The following is a 5,421-nucleotide window of genomic DNA, read 5'->3' on the forward strand; positions in this document are numbered from 1 at the left end:
CGATTAAATTTTTGGTAGCCAAAAGTTTCACTTTTTGAGAATTGACGACTAAACATTTAGTAGTCAAAAAATTTTTTTTTTACAATTGACGACTAAAAGTTTAGTAGCCAAAAGTTTCACTTTTTCACGGTTGGCGACTAAAATTTTAGTAGCCAAAAGCCAACTTGTGATATTTGTTTAGTCACCAAAAAGTCTCATTTAGTTTTTATAATTTGTTCTGTAATATTTTTTTGTGCATATACAAAATTATTCATCCATTCATTCAATCCTCAACCATTCAATAAAAATATTTCTCCACAAAAATATTTCTCCACAACCTGTAGCATTCAATTTCCAACCATATACAAAATTTAACTATTAAAAGCCATTCAAATGCCTTATTTCAACAAAATGTAATAAGCAGTGAAGAACAGAGACATAGACAATGTAATAACCCTCAATCATCCTTAGCCCTTTGATCTCTTAGTTGCTTAAGCTCTTCAATCAACACTGTCAAATTTTTTGAGATGATCCACCTACTTTAACAGCTTTCAATGCCATCTCTCCCAGCACTTTAGCCTTCTCTGTTATCATCACCGCCGTCCATCACCCTCTTTACAGCGGCCTCTATATTTTCTCTCCTCACCACATTCTTTCCAACATCAATCCACAAGTTCCAATCCTTCTTCTTAATTATAAACATTGCGAAATGAATTTATGAGACTATGATTCATAAAAAAATTTATGAGAGGCCAACAATTTCAAAAAATATTTATAAAAACTTCAAACAAACCCAACAATTTCTAACAAGTGAAAAACATTCATCTATAAGCCAAACCTAAAATTAAACCTTAATTTGGTGATAAAAATAAATGATCATACATCACAGAGCATGTGAATTACTATTGTCACTACAAGAAAAAATACTTTTAGCAACGTTTATATTAGTATCAGCGACCCAAAAAAAAGGGCCACTGAAGCCATGTCACTAAATGATTCAGCGACCAAATAAACTAACATAGCTTGAAATGTAATGAATTTGACTACTTTAATATTGAGTGTTGTCAAGAAAACTAGGGCAAAATGTAAACTCATAGCATTTCTACCTTCTAAGATATGCCCTAACGGATAACTAAAATAATTTGTTAAACACATTTGAGCATTTATAATTTTAGTAAGATTGTTAGTATGCATAGAATTATTCATTAGAAACCAAGAAGCCAAATTAGAAATCAAAATCAATTAAAACCCATAAATTAAGTTCCTAAATACATAAAACAAGCTATGAAATTTATATTAACAATTCCAACTTCAAATGGACAAAACCCCAACCTATACCTAAATCTAACCCATCTTCCCATATAATGAACTTATCTAAACAAACATGAAATCATGTTTTCTTCATTAAATTAGACCGTCAATTTTCCTTAGAAAATGATATATATATACACACACACATATATATGGGACCTAATTAAAAAGAAAACCAGAACTAAAAAAAAATTATTGATTCAGTTACTTTAATTTTTCCAAAATCTATACAGAATCATAATTTTGCGATGACCAGACTATATGAATCAACTTTAACTTTTCAAAGAAAAATAAATAAATTCAACTATTCTTTTTATTTGTTTATTTATTATATATATATTTGACTATTAAGCCTCCTTCTCATGTCTAGACAATAAACAAATCAATCAAAGCTGGTAGTGTTTTGTATGCATTTCTTGGAGTGAATTTCCTGTGCTTTGAAAACCAAAACCCACAAAACAGAAAATAAAATTAAAATTTTGCTAAAACATTTCAGTTCAGTTAACAAAAGTGCAATAAACATATTCAGATTGACAACTAGCTTGTAGCCTAAAAAACAAGCTAGTGAAGATAATGAAACGATAAACATAACAATGGCAAATTGCCTAGCTATTAACCAATTTTCCCCACCTCATGGGATCTAAATATAGCAAATATGCCATCATAGCTATTATGGAGATAAATTTGAAGGAAGTTAAGCCAAAAGAGAAGGTTAACTCTTAAGAGAAAACATAGTGTGATAGGTGTTAAAAGAGAAATAAAACTTGACAGTAAAGAGTTGAACATGTAAAAAAGTAAAATTCAATACCTTTCCAAATAGTCTTGGCTGAAAATGATACTTTTTTCCATCAGGGACATCAATAGTAACACTTAGCTACACGAAAAAGTTAAATAGAATTGATTAGTCCATCAACTTGTCATTAGAAGATAAACAATCTTACAGACTAATATTGGTTACAACAAATTAACAGCAATTGAGGAAAATAAATGATGGCATTAGTGTCGACAACAACAGAAGCAAAGATAGTACTACCATCACAATGGCAGCAGCTGCTAGCATTAACAGGAGTCTAATGATAAAGGCAACAATTGAAAAAAAAGAAAAGAAACACACTTCTAATGCATATCAGAAAAATAATTTTAAAAAAAATAAAATTGACCTATAAAAACCATTAAAGGCTTGTTCTGTTATTCAACATAAAAGTAACACGACATATAGGTATAGGCATGTACATACTTGCAATACATTCATCACACTCTGTAATCAGTTTGGTGAATCATGAATCATTTTGTGCTAAATCAGTACCCTTTTCCAGTGCTGCCTTGGCATTATGATATTCTTCAAGCTTAAAGCATGTAGTGCTGAAGAAAAGGGAAAGTTAAAAAATTAATTATTGAAAGGATTGTTTTGAAGAAGGATGTTTGATATCATGCAGTTGCGTGATAGTTAGAATAATATTAATCCACTTCAAGAAAAATCTAAGGGGTATAATATGCAACTACTTAAATGGAATCAGTTAATATCACAACATAAATGGTCTAGATAAAGTAAACTAAAAAATGTAGGGAGGGGGAAAAAAAAAGAAGCTTCACAATGGGTATAAAAAGTGAGTTAGATGTGTAGACAACAAAGACAAGGATAAGTAGACAACTACACTAGTTTGCGAAGAATCTTAGCCATTTTGCAAAAAAAGCAAAGCCAAGGATAGGTAGACAACTAAGACAAGAACTAATTCTGATGGAAGTGGTGAGTAATATCTGTATTTACATGAGTGGGTGAATTTTTGATTTAGGCATTTCATCAAACAGTTGGTGAGCAGAAGGTGCAACAAGCAGCAGAAATTCATGGCAAACCACACATGTATCAGCACAAACCAAACTCAAAAACAGAGAAGCAAAGACAATTTCCCATCAAACAAACACAATGGAACAAAAATCAAACCACTCCCTTTGCTTTTTCTTTTCTTCTTCTATTTTTTCTTTTCTTATTTGAACTCCATCAAATGGGAGTCACAACCTAGTTAATGAAACCGCTTCAAACAAACCCATTTCAGAAATGAGGACAAAATTAAACTGAATTGGTAGAATAAACAACCCTAGTGCAAGAGTTCACAATTGGGGAAATAGAAGAAGGGGTAGAGAGAGAGAGAGAGAGCAAGATAGAGAGAGTCAGAGCGAGACAGAGAGCAAGAGAGCAACAGAGCGAAAGTGAGTGAGAGAGCGAACCTGTTAGCGGTGGTGGCGGTACTGATTTGTGGCGTATGAGGACCGACGGTGTTGAGGATGCGCGGTCGTGAGGTTTGATCGCCGTGAGGTTTGTTGATTTGTGGTGGTGAGGTTTGCTGAGAGAGAGGTTCTGTGGTTGTGGTATATACGTAGAGAGGGTAAAAGTGTGAGACAGAGGCGCGAATCTGAAATTATTCATTCTATAAAATTTTGAGCTTCCACGACTAAATGACTTATTTGTCGGGAAATATATATAAGGAGTAAATAATTTCATGCCATTTGGCGACTAAATATTATTTTGGTCGCTAAAAAAGGTGCGAAAAATCTGACTACATATTATTTTAGCCTAAACTATATACTATTGCCGACTAAAATTGTTTTAGTCGCTAAAAGAAGTAATTTGGCGACTAAATATTTTGGTCACCAATTAATTTTATCAATCCCTCCAAAATTCGAAATTTTCCCTCCAATTATTTTAATTCTTTGGCGACTAAAATATTTTTTAATCGTTAAAAATAAATTTTTCGCAACCAAACTTATGGTCGCCAAAAGTCTGAAAGTAAATTTTTGTTTTTCATTCGGTGACTAAAAAATTTTAGCACCCAAAACTATCCATACAACGACTAAAACATTTTTTAGTCACCAATTGTGGCATTTTTAGCGACTAAAAATTTTTTCAATCGTTAATAATCAATATTTCCAGACTAAAAAAAATTAGTAACTAAATATTGTACTTTTACTGACTAAAAAATTTTTTGGTTGCCAATTCCACAAGTTTTGGTGACTAAATTTTTTTTAATCGCCTAATTTAGTCGCCAAAAGTGCATTTTCTTGTAGTGGATTGAAGAATATTTTAACCAACTATTATACATTTGCATAATATATAACATTAATTTGCATAATATTTTTCATATATATAACACAAACTAATTTTACATAATATGTTTCATATGTATAATTACTAATTTAGAACAAATTTCACATCTTAAATCTCTCGCACACTCATTTTTATTTTGATATTTCATTAGAGATTAAAAAATATATGTGTATTAACTATAGTGGAGTATAGCAGTTTCGAAAGCGAATTATAAATTTTTAAATTTAATCCGCAGTTAGTAGATAGAACAGTGCGAATTTTTGCGAATCGATGCGATTTTAGTGAATTTGACAGTATTTTGCACAGCCGTGCATATAGCTATCGATATTTGATCACCTTGATTTTTTGTATAATAATGTACTCTGTTTGGCAAGATGGTTTTCAGGCTTTTTTGGCTATTTTAGCCACAAAAAACAAAATAGGCTATTTTAGCCATAACAAACAAAACATCACATCCAACCTATAATCATTACATTCTTCTCTCACAAAAAAAGTCAAAAAAGCCAAAAAGCCAAAAAGCCCTTCCCAAACCAAGCTTTTTAGCCCAGGCTAAAATAGCTAAAAAAGCCAAAAAGCCAACCTACTTTCCAAACCAAGCCTCAATAAGTTTTAAAAAGTGAACAGTTTAAATTATTAAGGTTGACTCCAAAACAGACCCACTAAATTCAACTGTTCTCTCAAATTAGATGGTCAATTTAAGAGAATCCAAACTTAAATAGATAAGCATATAATTGATTAATCAAAAGATACAAAGGCATCATTGTGAGGGGTAAATTCGCACAACCACACTGCTCGGCTGAGCAAATTGGACGACGACTGAGCAATAAATGTGACTTAACATCTGAACAACATGCTGGATCAAAAAGACTAGAAAACTTTAGGGATATAAAAATTATCAATACTACTCGGCTTGTTGAGAAGTAGGTTAAAAGTAGATTTTTTTTAAAAAAATTAGTTTTTTTCAAAAAATGTGTAAAAAAATTGAGAGATGATATGATCCAAAATAGGTTAAAAGCCAAAAAGCGACT

At 31.5% G+C, this 5,421-nt stretch overlaps 1 long non-coding RNA gene across 3 annotated transcripts; it reads right to left on the reverse strand.

Moving 5' to 3' along the window:
• Nucleotides 1–261: 261 nt before the first annotated feature.
• On the reverse strand, nt 262–4,730 carry LOC114258878 (uncharacterized). 3 transcript variants are annotated; one of them, XR_003628102.2, is made up of 4 exons: nt 3,517–4,730; nt 2,528–2,652; nt 2,099–2,164; nt 262–667 (listed from the first exon to the last, which is right to left on the reverse strand). It is a non-coding gene; the product is annotated as an uncharacterized LOC114258878 (long non-coding RNA). The 3 variants fall into 3 exon arrangements; XR_014332859.1 differs by lacking the exon at nt 3,517–4,730 and having other exon boundaries at nt 262–664; nt 2,528–3,436; XR_014332858.1 differs by lacking the exon at nt 3,517–4,730 and having other exon boundaries at nt 2,528–3,435.
• Nucleotides 4,731–5,421: the final 691 nt, after the last annotated feature.

This window comes from Camellia sinensis, chromosome 6, assembly GCF_055761805.1.
Source record: "Camellia sinensis isolate YWXY chromosome 6, ASM5576180v1, whole genome shotgun sequence".
Lineage (NCBI taxonomy): Eukaryota > Viridiplantae > Streptophyta > Magnoliopsida > Ericales > Theaceae > Camellia > Camellia sinensis.